Source organism: Mesocricetus auratus, unplaced genomic scaffold (assembly GCF_017639785.1).
Source record: "Mesocricetus auratus isolate SY011 unplaced genomic scaffold, BCM_Maur_2.0 Super-Scaffold_100004, whole genome shotgun sequence".
Taxonomy (NCBI): Eukaryota; Metazoa; Chordata; class Mammalia; order Rodentia; family Cricetidae; genus Mesocricetus; species Mesocricetus auratus.
Window position 1 is genome coordinate 107,432,862 of NW_024429189.1, and position 17,861 is coordinate 107,450,722.

At 38.0% G+C, this 17,861-nt stretch overlaps 1 protein-coding gene and 1 pseudogene across 2 annotated transcripts in view; both read left to right on the plus strand.

The window, feature by feature from the left end:
- The window catches only part of Macrod2 (mono-ADP ribosylhydrolase 2), a 1,968,454-nt gene that overhangs the window by 717,916 nt on the left and 1,232,677 nt on the right, over positions 1-17,861 (plus strand). The window lies entirely within an intron of this gene.
- Positions 15,243-15,599, plus strand: LOC101840531 (annotated as a pseudogene).

Genomic DNA, 17,861 nt, shown 5'->3' on the forward strand with positions numbered 1-17,861 from the left:
GGTGTTGACAGCTTCAGGATTCATCTTTCTGTGAAGTTGTCCTTTCAAAAGTAGGACATGTGATGTGTTTTGGAGGCAAAATTTCCATCAGATTTGGAGAATCTACTTTCTCTTCCTGACTTGTCCACTTGGGCCCTGGGCTATTTCAGATTGTTCATTCAGCTATGTCATCGCCACTTCACATTTGGATCATCTAAGGTGAGGTCACTTTAACCATGTCATTACTACTTTAGCTTTGGGCCATTCCTGATAAAGTCACTTTGCTACATTCTTAGCAAGGGTGAGAATCATCCCTGCCCGGGGTGTTTTGGATGAGGTCACCCCTTGTGCACTTTTCAAGAATGTTTAAGTGAGATGACAGTACCTAACAGCTTCTCACTGATGTGTTCCTCACCCATTAGTCAGATTATTGGGAATTACAGTCTTCCTGGTTGTCAGCTATGCACAAAACTTTGATCAATGAAGCCCAATAATTCTCCTTACTAGGAAAAGATGACTTAGTCTTTTGAGATGATTCTTAGATTTCACTTGAGACAGCCAAGAGTTAGTATAAAGTGTGCTGTATAAACTACTGAAGTGAGTCAGTCTCGAAAATTAAAATCTGTTTGTGGTGTGATCAGAGTGTTAATTATCTTTGTTTACTTTCTGTACCTGCTTAATTTTGGGGGTAAGGATGAATATAAGAGTCTGAAAACCTTGTGCATTAGCATATAAAAATTAAGAGCAGGTAAATATTCCATCAATAGGAAACGTTCAAAAGTCCCCGTATTGCTGGCATTCTATGGATGCTACACCCAGTTTGGCTGATCTTGTAGAACTGAGGGTCTTTTTACCAACTAAAAATGACCTCCTAAGACATATCAGTTATGTAGGAATGGCAAATTTCATTAATTCTTTTTATTCAGTGGCATTAACCTTGTCACTTTCCTATATCTTTTTATTTCAGTGATAACTTTATTCTGTAGAATATAATGTTTAATTTTACCAAGATTTTTGTAACTCTTCATGGATCGGCCTTACTTGTAGCTGAGCTATTTCCTACAATCCTCTCCACTGTTTACCACACTCGAGCCACTGTGGATCAATTCATTCTTAACAGGAAGAAAACCTTTTCATGCTCTGGGTTTTATATTTTGTCCCCTTTTCCTGGGTCACCTTTTGCGTACTGCCTTCCACTTCTGGTGTGAGCAGTAAGTTTATCCCTTTAGCAGAGTGGCCTTTTCTCTGACCACTTACCTGAATTCAAGGCTCCATCTTCTCAGTGGCTGCTTAGGGCCTTTTCTGCACTGAATTGTCAGTGGGTCTTAAGAAGGTGACTGACTCAACACTGGGTTATGTATGTGCTTCAGTATAGAAGGGCCTATGCCTATCCTGGTTGATTATATTCCTGATTTCATGACTGTTTGACATATAGCAGGCAAATTAAAATCTTACTAAGATCTTTTATGGCTATTACTGACTTATTTTCCCTGTCTTTATTTGTTGAGGCTTTAACCCACATTCACAGATTTATTTAAAAAATAAATAAAAAAAAATAAAAGAAAAAATATTTTGTTTAAATATTGGATCTTAGCAGTATTTTATATTAAAAGATTAGATAGTTGCAGCCTTAGAACCGGTGATTGCTGTGAGATAATGTTGCTGAATAGGACAGGGAGGACACTTATGACTTTCAACTATATGGTTGCCTATGCAGGACCTAAAAAAAAAACACAACAGTTGACAGGCTGATTTGAATACAGGAGCATTTCATAAGGCATACTAGATAAAGAGCTATAGGTGGTCAGTGGTTTCTGAAGGAAAGTGTTTTCTTGTGGATGTGACCACTATCACATATGGGAAGCAATAATTAAAAACAATAGATTGCATACATATATGAATGTGTGAGCATACACCATACACACAGAGAGACAGACAGACCAGAAGGCAATCACACACACACACACACAGAGATAGAGAGAGAGAGACAGAGAGAGAGACAGAGAGAGAGACAGAGAGAGAGACAGAGAGAATAATTATAGAAAAAGAGGCCGTGTACTTGAGAATGGGGGTGGTAGGGACATGGGAGGAGTTGGAGACAGGATAGGATAGAATTCACACAAATACAGGTTACCCATATATGAATTTCTTAAATTTTAGAACATTATCTGAAAGTAAGAAAATTTCTCCCTTATTGTTTGGTTTCCTTTATTGACCTTATTGTAATAAAAATAACGGTTTAATACAAAGTTTAGTAAATGAGTAGGGATTTCAAAAGGAAACTTTGCAGTGATAGTCCATTAAAGCCTTCATTTAGCATACTCTGCTTCTCTAGAGCAAATTGAAATGCAAAACAAAAAAAGCAGTGTTCTGTAAAGTTCAAAGCTGCAACACTGATGTGTGCACAGGTTTTGAAGCCTGAATTCCATTAAATTCCAGGAGTTCACTGTGAATTAGGACAACAATGTTACTTCCTTCTTATTAAAGAAAATGTAGCCCAATATGATTCAAAAGAATAGTTATAAACTTAACTGCTTTCAGATATTTCTTTAAACAGAAAAATATAAGCATCTCTGTTTATTTTGTTTGATCAGCTGATAACATGTCTCCTTGGATTTATATAGTACTACCTATTACTTAGGTGTTTATAATCTTGACATCTGTTTTAGCATAAATCCAACACTTGTGTTAGAAAGCAGAACTAATGTGCACAAGCTGTCCAATGGTAACTTCATACCCAGAATGCCTCCTGGAGTAGTGCTGTGTTTTTCTGACCCCCACAGGGAGCTAAGATAGAAGCAAGTGCTGCCCACTTCAAATCATGACCTGACTGAACATTTATGAAAATTTGACTTAGTCTACATTTAGAGATTTAGATGAGTTCATATTATACTGACTTTTACTTTTGAAAGCTGAGAATCTTGTCATTGTTTTATCCATCATTAGCTTTATATGCAGAACTCTAAAAATCAAATCTAGGGATCACATATAGAGTACTAGCACTTCATGTCATGTGTCTGTGTATGAATCCATCGGCCTACCTTGTCTATCCTTGTTAGTTCACTGTATCTCACTTAACTGCATGATTTCTACCAAGCTGAGTTGGAGTCCTTTTTTTGAAGTGCAGCAAGTTATTAATCCATTAATTAGTGTATAGATTGCTTGTCTGTCTGGATCATTGTAATTTTCAAGTCATCAGCACAACAGGGAGTTCAGAGAACATTTTTGATACGCTATTAGTTTCATCAAAACTAGTGTTGGGTAAGGTCTTGTACTCAAAATATGTTTATGTATCTTATAATTGTGATAATTTTCAGAAACAATTTCACTAACATAGAAAATTTTTGATTTTAAGGATGAGGCAATAGTGTTCAATATCATAACTAATCTAGAAAATTTAATAATTTGTGGAAAAGGCACATTTAATGGTGAGTTAGATATTTATGTCATTATTTTTATGACAGTATTCAGTATGCTTTATGGTCATATCCAGCAGTTTCCAACATACGAGAAAGTTGTATTAGAGAAGTGTCTTATAAATTAGTCATCTAGAGGCTGGAGAGATGGCTCATTGGCTTAGATCACTAACTGCTCTTTCAGGAGACTCAGGTTCCATTTCCAGCACCCACATGGCAGCTCACAATTCTCTGTAGCTTTAATTCCAGGGGATCTGATACCCTCACACAGACCTAAATGCAGGCAAAGCACCAATACACAATAATAAAAATAAAAGTATATTACAAATTTATAAAAAATAAATTATGCATGTAAAGAGATGAATTCATTTCCATGAGCAGTCAAATTTCTATATTGAGACTAGGCTCTATGTTAACCTATAAAGTCTGGCTTGCCTCTAGTATAGATACCACAATGCTAATCAGTGGTCAAAAACTTCAGAAAATAGGGTGCCATATATGAAAGTTTTTTAAGTAATGAAAGCTACCTGATTTCAAATTTCACAGCGAAACAAATGGTCTAATTAGGAGATCAAGGAACAGACAGCCAAATTCATGTAGAGTCAAGAGAGTACTCTGGGTACATGTGAAGGGAATAGCATGCACTGTGCTGTATAGTTTCACTCTGTGCTACAGAGTTACACATTCTTTTTATTGATATGTCAATAATGACAGGCACTGTTGTTTATCAGTGAGCACCAAGCTGCTTACCAGTTTTGAAATGTAATGAATATTGTGAAGATCAAAAGATATTCTAAGTTGATAGATATTATTGGGTTAAGCATTTGAGGGAGGAGACACATAGGTTAGTCTGATTAATGGATGCACTGTAGGTGTGAGAACATTCTTATGAAGTGGCTGTAAATGAACTGCACTATATTGAACTATGAGGGGTGGGGTAGATTCATGTAGTTCACATAACTCCTGTGAGGCGATAAGAACAGCACATATAAAGGGTTACTGGATCCCACAGTTCTTTGTATTAGGTAAAGTGGAGGAAGGAGGGAACCCTAAAATATGACAGTTATTTTACTTCAAATCATTGGCAAGTTGGATACTTATAACCTAGATATGGAAGTATTTTTGGAATTTTAGCTCTGACTTACTCTTAGCATGTGTGACACTGTAAGCCAGTGGCTCTCAACCTTCCTAATGCTGTGACCCATTAATACAGCTCTTCATGTTGTGGTGACCCTAACCATATAATTATTTTTGTTGCTACTTCATAGCTATAATTTTGCTAGTGTTATGAAATGAAATATAAATATTTTGGAGACAGAGGTTTGCCAAAGGGGTTGCAACCCACAAGTTGAGAGTCACTGCTGCAAAGCAGTGCATGTGGAGTGGTGACCCTGACCCCAGACATGGTAAAGAATAATTGCTAGTTCTTACTAGTTTCTGTCTATGGAATTTATTTATATTCACTGCTTATCATTCCTTAACACAGTCCTTTAAATCATGTTTTCAAATGAAAAAAAATCAGAGTGATATTTCCTTGTCTGCCTGTCTCAAGCTCATTTTGGAGGGCATTCTCCAAAAGGCACCACACCAGTGACTATTACTCCATTTATCCTTTGCTTCCTCCCTATGCATTCTTTTATCTCTCCTGAAAAATGGACATCCATCCTTCAATTGCTTCCTCTACTCTACCTCCCAGCAATAGATGTTTTAAAACTTCACTGTTGAAGGTTTGCCTCTCTGTTTTCCACTTTATGAAAGTACTGTTATTGGAGTGAGAGAACTCCTCTTTGTCTAGAATGTCCACCTTTTTTCTTCCTCTGCAGTGTAGAAACTGTTAGCTGCTCTGCTCTCCTCCGGCCTCTTCCCATTTTTCCTGATGCCCCAAAGACAATTTTGTCTTCAGGTCTTGGGGAAAGCCTGTTTGTTTTCCTTGATGTAGAACTGTTTGAGTACTGTCATGAAGCCTGCAAACATGATTCTAGAAGACATGAAGTCCTTATGCATCTGCAAAAATCTTTCAGAGGGCAAATTCTCAACAAACACTTGGTGAAACCTGGTTTTCGACTTAGATGCCATTTATTGAATGAGTCCGGTGCTGCATGCCCTCAGCATTTGAGCAGTGCTCTCAGTGTCTAAGGTAAGGAGGCTGGCAAATATATCCTTGCTAGCATCTTATGATGGAGAGAGCGCTGCGACGGGGGAGAGTTCAGCATTCCACATATTTATTTCAGTGCACCCACTGCCCCTATCAAAGTGTGGTTCTTCCCTATACCCACTGTGGTTTTGTCCCCTTGGTCCTTATTATGAAACATAATTTGAGCTCACTTGTGTGCTAGAGCACATGGAAGAGACACTTATTGTCTGTTTCTTACATTCTTCTCCTAGGATGCTTTTTAATGACTGCCTTTTTAGTTCACTAATCTAAAATGCAGCTTCCATTTGATAGAGTTGCGAACGGGCTTATTTTGAAAATATATGAATCTTCCTTGGGTCTGGGGTGCCTATTTGTAATCCTCATCCATGAACCTAGGGTCATTTACATGGCTGTTTGCAAACAGTCAAGCTACTCTGTATTGAAGATAACTTTGCCAATAATGATGACAAATCTTTAAACACTCAGCTATTTTCTCTCCAGTAAATTGCTTTGCCTGGATCACTCCCATGTTAAACTTTTTTTTGCCCCTGTAATGAGTAGATCTAGTAGACATTCTGTTGCAGGTGACCCTGCTTAGATACCACTAGCGGGAGGGGGTGAGAAGATGCAGCACCAGCAACATGGACACTGGGAGTCAGTGAGTAACAGAGCAACAGAACATGCTGCAGACTTGTTCATTAAAAACATTAGGCCTGCCTTTATACCCTGTCCCAAGATTCCATTGACTCAGGCAGCTGACTCTGCATTGTCCTTTCTTCGTTGTCTCTCTGTCAGGTGTCTCTTTGTCTGCAGTCTCTGGGCATAGATGCAGACTTGGTTCAGGGAGGAAGTGCCTGCCATGCATGCTCATACAGGCTGGCTTGGTCACCTGGGAAGGGTGACTGAGGCTTGGGTAGGCTTGCTGGTAGTGTCCCCTGCAACATCCCTCCTTGTGCCTTTCACTGTTCAGTGTATTGTGAGGTCTGTGGTCTGTTCTTTCTCTTTGCAGAGTCTAAGCTAATTCCTGTTGTCTCCTACTGATGAGGCTGTTAAGTTTCTTTCCATCACTAAGAGAGATTGACAGTCACTTTCATTCCTTCCAAGGCCTGTGTTAAACTTTGAGTACAACCCTCACTTAGTCTGTCATGTAGCATGTTAGGAATTCCTTCTTCTTGAGCTTATCTCAAGTGTCTGTACAAGCTTAAAAGAGTCACCTGGGGCGGGGCATAGTGTTTCCTCACAGAGTGACAGGTTCTTTCTTTCCCTCTACTCGGTTCACATCAACAAGTGCCTGTAGCATTGATCGAATCTATGTAGTTAAAAATATATATCAAATAAAGAACAAACACAAAACCTGACAACTTGTAGGCTTTTGTGGTCTCTTGATCACAGACTGGGCTTTTACTCATTCACTAGATACTTATATCTTAGGTTTGTATTCGAGGTAAGATCTACAGTAGTCCCTAGACACGTCTTGCTTATGTCAATATGTAACATGGCCTACTAAATGACAGCCAGATAAGCAATCAAAGCACACAGCAATGTCAGAAGCACAGTTACAATGATGAGCTGGAAAGTAACAGAAAGTACAGAGTGAAGGAAAGGAGCTTCAGAGGATGTTTAGGAGAGAGTGGTCCTGGAAAATGATAATAAGAATTGAATAAAAACACAATGAAAGGACATGTAGGAGATCTTTGTACCTTATCTGTAATTTCAAAATAATTGTGATTAAAGCGCACATGAACTCATAGTGAATGAGGCAATATGAATAGGGCCTGTATGGGTTTGCACCAGACTTTCTGCATGTATATTACATCTTCCAGTTTAGTGTTTTTTTAATGAGATTCTGGAGTGTGCAAATGGGTAGGTCACTGATTGTTGTGTCTTCCATGGGCTCTTTTCCTTCTGTTTGTCTTGTCCAACTCCAGTATGTTAGTTTGTGTTTTTTATTGTTATATTTTACATTATTAATTTTTTTCTCAAACTTCTTAACAAAAGTTCACCAGACCAATGGAAGTGGAACTGGATAAAGGTTACAACCTTTGCCAGTTGTTTGGCTTTGACAGAGCTTCAGGGTAGGAAACAACATGGAGAATATTGTGTACATAGGTGAACCTGGAGGGATTAAATTCCCTAAAGGAGAGAACAAAGAGTTTTAGTTAAGGAACTAGAGTGATAGAATTTCCTTTAAAAGCAGGATCTGGGACTGGAGAGACAGCTCAGTGTTTAAGAGTGTGTACTGCTTGTGCAAACAGACTGACACTGGTTCCCAGCACCCAAACCAGGGTGCTCAAACCACCTGTAGCTCCAATTCCAGGGTATCTGATTCTTCTGTCCTGTATGGTACTTGAACACACTCTCTCTCTCTCTCTCTCTCTCTCTCTCTCTCTCTCTCTCTCTCTCTCTCTCTCTCTTTCTCTCCCTTTCTCTCTCACACACACACAGTTAAAATAAAAAAATCTCAAAAGCAAACAACAATAGCAGCTTTCCATGGCTTTGTGAAAAGAGGTAAGAAGTGGAGAAATCACAAGAAGGACCAGGTTAGTGGTGAAGAAATGTCAATAGCTGACAATGCCAGGGTAAGCATATGAACAAGCACCCACAAGACTGAGAAGGCAGGATGAGTGGGATGGAGTCTCTGATGGAATTGGAGACTAAGGAAAAGTGAAGTAAATATTGCCATTTATCTGGTCAGGTTGATTCACAGAAAGGGGAATCTTGGCAGGAAGGGATCTAAAGTGAAGAGGAAGATAAAGACTAGTGTTCTTAATGGGTTGATTTTGAGATGTGCATTGGATGTTAGCACGGATACATTTGGTAGATAGTCCTATATACAAAGCTCAGCTTTGTGGAAGAGAGAGTAATACGCTTAAAGCTATGTATTTGAAAGCCATCAATATATTCAGAGTCACATTCTAGAGGCCTCAGAAACTTACTGTACATACATGTATTTCTTAGGTAAGCATCTATGATAGACATTTCACATGCTACATCTGTACACATTCTTTATCCATTATCTGCCCATCTGCCACCATTGGTCCACATAGGCTAATGTGTTTTTACTGCACCCCATAACCCCCTTGACTTTTCCCTTCTTTGGAAGGAAGGGAGGGAGGAAGGAAAGAAGGAGGGAAGGAAGAGAGAAAGAGAAAATGTTTGCCATTTATCCCCTTTCTTCCTCCTGACTTGGATTGTACATTTGACAGAGACAATATTCCCACAGGATTATATCTCCTGTTCAGAGTCCATGGACACAGACCTTCAGGAATATTCTGCCCTGGGGTCCAGTCCTACCTAAGAACGCCTTACTAATCTTGGTACCTGAAGTTCAATGTTGGTTCCCTAAAACTTAGCTGTATATCTGAAGGAGTCTGTTTTTAGACTCTGTGTTCTTAAGTGGGTGATTCATGACAGTATTTTTTTGACCATTCAATTTCCACATGTATTGTATTTTGGATGTTCTAATACATGTGCTGTGATAATACTTAGCCATTTTTTCAGTGTGTCTTTTGGACTGTTCTGTTGAGTTCCATCACTTAGTCTCATTTACCTTAAAATAACTGGTAGAATCTTGGTGACAGAAGGATATTATTACTATAACCCACCCCCCCACACACACACCAAGTGAAACTGAACACTAGAGCTATTTGCCCAGGTTCTTATATCTGTTTTTAATATTGCTGAAGTTAGACTGGAGAGGAAGCACAAAGGTACAAAATCTGCAGATATTTTTGTATGTGTCCATCCCCATGAGGAAGATGGAGTGTTCTGAGAACCTTAGTTGAATGAGGACTTCCTTGTAATCTCTCTCTCTCTATCTCTCTCTCTCTCTCTCTCTCTCTCTCTCTCTCTCTCTCTCTCTCTCTCTCTGTGTGTGTGTGATCAGAATAGAATATTTCATAGTTAAGGAACTTAGGGCTGACTCTGAATTGCCAGGTAGATACTGTATTCTTGGCAGAGCTCCCAGGAGCATACTCTACGACAGTGGCAGAGAACTGGATTTTCAAGTGGAAAAGTGCAGTTCTCAAAGCTGAGCCAGTCCCTGTACTTCCAGAGATGACATTGAGACCTAGGCAGTACTTTCTCCTCTGTTCAAATTGGAGAGAAGTAGTCCTTATCCATAGCTCAACTCTCCAAGGCTTCAGTCACTGCCATCAACAGGGAGAGCATAGTACAATGTTTTACCTGGGGAGACAAAAGGAGATTGCAGTCCTGATTTTGATAAAGTCTGTTATCAAAATCAAATCTATTTTATTAGTTCTTGCTGTTAATCTTTTACTGAACTAATGTATAGGTTGAATTTTATCCTGGAAAACTATATAAAATGATTGAAAATGCCCAGTCTGAAAGTGTGAATTCTAAAAATGCTTTGAAATCCTAAACTTCTTGATTTGTAGCATAATACTCAAAAAGTTTGAGATTTGAGAGCTTTCTGATTAGTAGTATTCAACTGCTAAGAATTTGCAGATACACCCAAATCACCAAGATTTTCAATTCTGTCCAATTCTTTCACACTTCTGGTTCCAAACACTGTGACACTGTACATAAGAGATACAAGGGATGTTGAGTTCTCTCTCTCTCTCTCTCTTTCTCTTTCTCCCTCTCCCTCTCCCTCTCTCTCTCTCTCTCTCTCTCTCTCTCTCTCTCTCTCTCTCTCTCACACACACACACACACACACACACAGAGACACCTCAGCACTATACATGGTTTCAGGTATCTACTGAGTATTTTGAGACAGAACCTTCACAGATTAAGGAGGACACTGTAGAGATCAAGTGTACATGTAACACTTGCATATTCAAAAATATGGTTTCCACTTTAACCAGTTAGACCAACAATTCCTTTGGCTACCACTTTCCTTCTAACTTGCTCTGATATTCCCAGTCCCATTCTCTGTCTGTCTGGCCAAAATAGTCTTCTTATAAGGAAATGGATAAAACCCCCTCTCCTTGTGTTCTTGGCAGTTTCACTCCTTACAGGTTTTTCTTACTAATACATTTGTTCCACAAACATTATGAAATGACCCATCAGATAACTGATGAGCAATTGACCATGCATGACTGTGTTGACAATGTGTTCCTAGCCTTAAAATTATGCTAGGCAATATCTCATACGAATTTGGAAGAGAATTGCTTGTGATAGTGAAAGTGAGATGATTTGTTTCTCTTCTAGAGAACTGAGGTATAAAATATTGAGAGTTGAAAGAGGTCTTAGGAATCATTGTGAGAAATTTATTTAATCTTACAAGTCTAAGAAACCTATTTGCAAATAAAATCTTAAAAACAGGTGCATGTAGGTAAAAAGATTTTTTTTCCAGATGAATTTGGTTGGAAGACTATGGCTATGTAAGAACATTCATCACTCTTCTAAGTCATTACTCTGTGGGCTCCTGAGGACCTTAGATCCTTCAAAGTCTGTTTTGAAAAACCTCCAATCTGTCATGCCACAGTAGTTAATTTGCTTAGATTGTTGGAGTGTGGATATAGGAGACTATCCCTCAGTCGCACGCTGCCTCTTCAAATGTACATTAGATTCAAGACCATGTGTTTCATATCTCGCTCAGCATTGTTCCTGTATTTCTGATTTATTACATAAATAATTTCTGATTATCTCAGACAATTGTTTTATACTTAAAGGGATATAAGATGTAGGTGTGTACACTGAAGCATGTGGTGGTGGTTTTGTGGGTCATGAATAGTTAACTGATGGGTTGTTGACTCAGACTCTTAGCCAGTGAATATGTGACCATTTTCCACAGTCTACATAACTCCTTTAAATGAGCTCTCCTAAGTTACTTAGCTAGTCGGCCATGACCCTTTTGGTTACCATTGTTTCTACTCTGGCATACAGTTATTATTATTGGCTAAAAAGGGAAAGTAAGTGACAGTATAGGGAATATCAAACATGGGGACAATTTTTAGTCCCATCAAACTTTTTTTAAACACGTGTTGGTGTTCACTTGACTACATATTCAGCAAGAAAAAGAGGGTAAGGTCTATAAATCAATTAGTGGTCAGTAGAGATCCTTCACAATCAGGGATCAGAAGCCCCCCAAAACGCAATAAGGTTAACCAGTAATTTTGAAGATAATAACTGGAAATAACTCTTGCTGATGCACATCTCAAGTTCCATACTTATGAGGAGAAGAAAAATATAATTATTTGTTTTGATATTGAGAATTTCTATTTTAAAAGACTGTACTTAAAAGACCCCAAGTAACTCAGATTGAATTAGTTCTACTATCATGAAGAACTTGTTCTTTATGTTGAAGTGTATGTTTGTTCTCATCCTGGAGACATACAAAAGACAACAGGATCCTTTTCTTTCTCTCTCTATTTCTTATCATGCTCACAGAAAGTTGAGATTTGTTAAGAATGTACACAAAGAATTCTGGCCTTATTGGCTATACTACCCAAATGTTCTCCACAAAGTTACTCGTACAGCCGAAATATATGATCCAGGGATTGATTGTATTGCTATCCTTTTAAGGAATAATGCAGCTACAATCAACTCTAGATAAGAGGAAGGTAATGAAGGACTAGAGAACTTGAGAAATTCAAGGGAAGAAGCAATGTCCCAGCAGATACTTAGTTCTAAGTCTTAGCAGGTAAGAGATCAGGCATAAAATTTCCTGAAGAAAATGTGGTAAGAAGCATATGACCCTGACTTTACTATTTATTGCTCCTCCCCTCAGAACTTGTTCATTTTCAGCAACCCTCAGTTTCTTCTTTGGTTAAATATGGACTAAGTACACCTACCTGACTTACCTCCTATGGTTATTGAAAACCCAGTGAGATTGTATGTAATGATTGTCTTTATAAGTTGGGGATTGATAATAGCTTTATTTTCCTCTTAGATGAACCATGTGAAATCCCAGTTCCTACAAAGATGTAGAACTTTCTTCTTTAAGAGAACACTTTAGAGTTGGGTATTGGTGGTGCAAACCTTCAATCCCACCACTTGGGAAGCAGAGACAGGTGGATCTCAGTGAGTTCAAAGCCTGCCTGGTCTGCAGAGCTAGTTCCAGGACACACAAAGAAACAATGTCATGTCTCAAAAACCAAACCAAAACAAAACAAAAAAAGCAAAAACAAAACAGAAAACAGGCAAACAGTAAAAAAGAGAATACTCTATTGCATATGTTACTAGAAGGACATCACCAATACCAGAAAAGTCTAGCTCTTGTAACTTTGTAAACTTGAACAAAAAGAGCAACCAGAACTTCACTAAATCAATCTCAAAATGTGAACCAAACCTCTTTGAGGTTTTGAAATTCAAGAATAAAATAAAGGGTGTTTTCAGTTTGACTGGAATGAGGAGACAGAGCCTAAGACCTTGTTGTTCATTATTGTTAGTTATGAGGTCTTAGATGCCATTTAAAAAATAACCCTTGAACATGGGACAGAGACCCTTCTGAGAGAACAGTTAAGCTTTCAAAAAGGCATGCTTTCTTCCATCAGGAAATGCAACTGGAAAGGTAGAAATATGGTCCTAGGGTCATTATCTTTCATGTAGCATAAGTACTAAATGGAGTTGGTTAGTCAAGGAGCTAATGTTTTCTCTGAGTTCTTTAGTGCACAGAGGTGGCTCCTGGGAACCATTTTCTAGTAGAGCATCTTATTTCCTTACCCAGCAATGATATGGAGTCTTTTCATTCTTAGCAGGAAGAAAAATTTACACCCCACTTATTTACTTTTGGCAAAACAATTCCCATTTTAACACCTATTTGAAAGTGTAAAAACATTTTTTCTGTTGTTGGAGGATGAATTATTCATATAATTTTCTTGCTTTAAACCAAGAACAATGATGCATCACTTTTTAAATACTCATCAGCTTTCAGATTTAACTCTCCTGCCCCTTCGTTGTATCCAGTCTAGTTACTCATCTAATTTCAATCTGTCAAAATGCTTACCAGTATTTCCAAGCTCTCTTTGACTCCATACCTTTATTCTTGCTATCCTCTGATACACATCTGGTTTGAAGTTCCTTTCAAGACCCATGAAAAGCATCCAAGAATCAAGACAAGGACCAATGGGTTTTTTTGTTGTTGTTGTTTTAAATGATTTTTTGTATGACTGTTATATGTCAAAAGTCAAAACAGTCTTTAAAACTAGGTCTGTGGTGTGTGTGTGTGTGTGTGTGTGTGTGTGTGTGTGTGTATGCATGTGTGTTTTACAGGCATATGCTTGCTATGTGCTGTTATGATGGGAATGTACAGGTCAGAGGACAACTTCTTGAAGTTGATTTTCTTCTATGCTATGTGTGCTTTGTGTTTGAATGCAGATCACCAGGCTTTCATGACAAATGCCTTTACCCTACAAGCCAAATAATGTATTTTCAAAAGCCAAGTAACTTATTTCCAGCAGCTTAGCTTAAGCAAAGTATGAGCTATAAGAAATTATCATGATCATATGCAGTAGAGGAACCTAAGGTCCCCAAATAAGGGTTACTTGATAAAATTCAGAAAACTTTCTAAGAGGCAGATATTTTCATTGATAATGATGCTACAGGGACTAGAGAGATGGCTTGGTAGTTAAGAACCCATACTGCTCTTCCAGAGGACCCAGGTTTGACTCTCAGCACTCACATGGTAGGTTACAACTCTCTGTAAGTCTACTTATAAAGGATCCTATGGCCTCTTCTTTCCTCCGTGGGCACTAGATATGCACATGATAGAGAAATATAATGAAAATAGCTCATACACACCTTTAACTTAATGCAATAAGTGACTGACATGAACATTCCATAGACTACTAAATAAAAAAAGTTGTAAGCAATATGTATACATAATTAAATTTAGGTATTCAAATAGATAGTATTTATATAAGTAATTGAAATGCAAAGAAAATGGTATAAAAGGACATAACTCCTACACAGTCAGTATTTATCCCCAGCTGGTATGGAGGAAGCGAGAACTTGCTGTGCTTTGCCTGTCTCAAGTTCAGCATTTAACTTCTAAGAACCACACCAGCTTCTCTGGGTCTCCAACTTACAAATCACACACCATGGGGCTTCTCAATTTCCATTTTTTTGCCCTCTGGAGATTTCTGTCTTATACAAATTTGATGAGTAAAAATTTTCATTTCTAGCGAATAAAAATTCAAGCACCATACCAGGCTATTATTGTTTCTGGAGGTATTAAGCAGGTTATGTTTTTGATGTATAAAAACCAAAATCATTTGAGGATTGAGAAACAGAAGCATGTCTACTAGTCTATAAATGAGTAAACAATTTTGTAACATGAAAAAAAAAGACCCAGAGACAGATATTGGGGTTTAACCTGAAGATAAGGGAAGCAAAGCAGCCAAGATACCAGGAAGCTCTTAACCTCTAAAAGGCTGGCGTGTTCCTATTCTCAATGTGGCTGGAGAATAAATGCCTGATACTGACTGCTGAAGACCTTGCTTCTATCTTTTATACCCCTCTAGTGCTGGGATTAAAGGCATGTGATCTCAGATGCTGAGCTCATCTTTGTGTGAGCTGTTTCTCTTTAGGACTGGATCAATCTTGTGTAGATCTGGGTGGCCTTGGACTCACAGAGATCCATCTACCTCTTAATCCTGAGTCCTAGGATTAAAGGTATGTACTATCACCTTCTAGCTTCTGGCTTCTGTGTGTGCCTGGCTTCTATGACTTTTGGCTGACTTTGCTTTCTGAATCCTCAGGCAACCATTAATAAATCATAAATAATATATCACTCCATATTTTAGCCATGAAATATATGTTGAATCTCTATCCGATAGGTGTCATGTTGACCCTGCTATCTATCATTATTGGAATGATGAGGGAATTGTTCACTGGGAGGCTTATTGAAAAATCTGTTGCCTAGGAGCCCCTGGACTACTAGAGGTAAACCATCCAACACATATACAGACACCCAAGCATCTTCCAGACTATCCAACTAGAGGAGTACAATAAATTCTCCCTTAGGGCACCAGTTATACATTGGCACACACACTCTGCATGGCCTGCCAGTTCTGTTTCCAAAGAGGCAGCATCAGTATCTCCCAGAAACTGTTACTGTGCTTGGAAGGGCCTATTTGGATGATCCTTGCCATGGAAATATAGAGATGTGAGTGTGTTGTGTGTAGCTCTGGAATGGACTGATATCACTCTTCCAGAGTCTGCCATATGCTCATATCCTCTGCATATCTTTTGAAATAGAAGTTTGTATTGAAGCTTCAGCTGTTTGGGAGATGTTGGTGTTTTCAACCCCCATCCTAAAGGGTTCCTTAAAACAAGAGTGCTTTTCTATCTGGTTTATTTAGTGTTCAGTCTCTTCCATGAACATGCTATTTTGGTAGCAGTTGGGGTTCATGAGTTAGCTGCAAGGAGGGATTGGTGGAATATCTAGTTGCAATTTTAAGTTCTTACTTCAATGTATTGAGCACATAATAGCATGCAATAGTCTAAAGAGGACAATGGGATGACCAGGCCTGCTTAGGGTGTAGGCATCATGGCCACCATGTGGCTTAAATGGATTTTCTAGTGAAATTAAACTGAATATATATGTAACAAAAATAGTCTTTTTTACACATGTCTTATAAAGGTCTTTAGAAATTTCAATGTGTAATTTCTCTCCTGTTTCTGTTATTACATATGTGACAAATTCAGTGTAACAGTGTCCTAGTTAGGGTTATTATTTCTGTGATAAACTATAATAACCAAAGCAATTTGTGGAGGAAAGGGTTCATTTAGCTTACACTTCCACATCATAGTCCATCATTGAAGAAAGTTAAGACAGGAATTCAAACAGGGTAGGTACATGGAGGCAGGAGCTGATGCAGAGGCAATGGAGGAGTATAGTTTACTGGCTTGCTCCTCATGGCATTCTCAGCCTGCTTTTTTATAGAATTCCAGACCATCAGCTAAAGGATGCTACCATTCACAATGGGCTGGGCCATGCATCATCAGTCACCAATTAAGAAAATAACCTACAACCAGATCTTATGGAGACATTTTCCTACTTGAGGTTTCTTCCTCTCTGATGACTTTAGCTTGTGAATAAAGTTATTCAGCAAAGATTGACAGAATGTCATAATATACTAAGCCATAAAATATTTGTGAAATTACATATATGTCAATATTTATTTTATTTGGAATATAAATACATCTATACCCCCTATCACCTATATAACTGTATATGGTAAACAATTCTTTAATGTATGTAACATTAACCAAAACTTTCAAATTCACCATGCTTTCAAAGGTTCTATTCATTGTCACATATCTTCTTTCAAAAAATACAATTATCAAACATCAAGATTGGGCTTTTGCTACTTAATAGAAAAGTACAAACAGTAATACAAAAGTGGGACAAATTTCTGTCATGATAACAGAAATCTCATTGCATCTGATAGTGTAAAAGACACTGACACAATAGAGAGACAGAAAATATCCTTATGCTTTAATGCTTAGATTATTCTAACCATCTTCATACTCATTTCTTTTTACCAGCTGTCTCAAGTATTGTTTTATTGCTGTGAAGAGACACAATGACCAAGGCAACTTATAAAAGAAAGCATTTAATTGGAGACTTACTAACACTTTCACAGGGTGAGTTCATGAGCATCGTGGTGAGAATCATGGCACTGAAGCAGTAGCAGAGAGCTTACATCTGCCCATAAGCAAGAGACATAGGCAGAAAATGAGACTGACCCTAGAATGTGCTTTTGAAACCCCAAAGCCTACCCCAGTGACACACATCATCCAAAAGGTCAGTTAACCAACAAGGCCACATATGAAAATCCTTCCTAAATAGTTCTACCAGCTGAGAACCAAGTATTCAAATACATGAGGTTATGAGAGCAATTCTGTGCAATTAATGTATTGTATTGTGTTCCTCCCTACTGTTTCCTTTTCTGTTTCTATCTTTTTTTAATCCTCCCCAGTTGCTTTCTTCTTCTTTGGCTGCTTTAATTTTTCATTCTAGTAGTTCCTTTGTATCCAAACCAACAAATAATATAACAGGATAAAACCCAGATATGTTTGATTCTAAGTATTATTTATAATGTATTATGACTTTTCATGACAGTGGAAATGATTTTTGGAGGATGAAAGGAGGTATGTCAGACCTCTCTAGATTATATAAAATAGAATATAACTTTTCTAGTGAAGATTGTGTCTCCGTGCAGGCAACAGAAAAATGACAGAAATTAGGTTAGAGTAGGTGCCAAGGCAGGGTTTTTCACATTACTTCAATAGGTCAACCATGGTTACTTCACTGGGCCTAACCTTCAACTTTTTAAGTTTGTGTATCCTAACAGAGGTAAGAAAGCACTTTATTGTTTTGACCCCAATTTCTCTGATTAACAGCACTAAGTACTTCTAT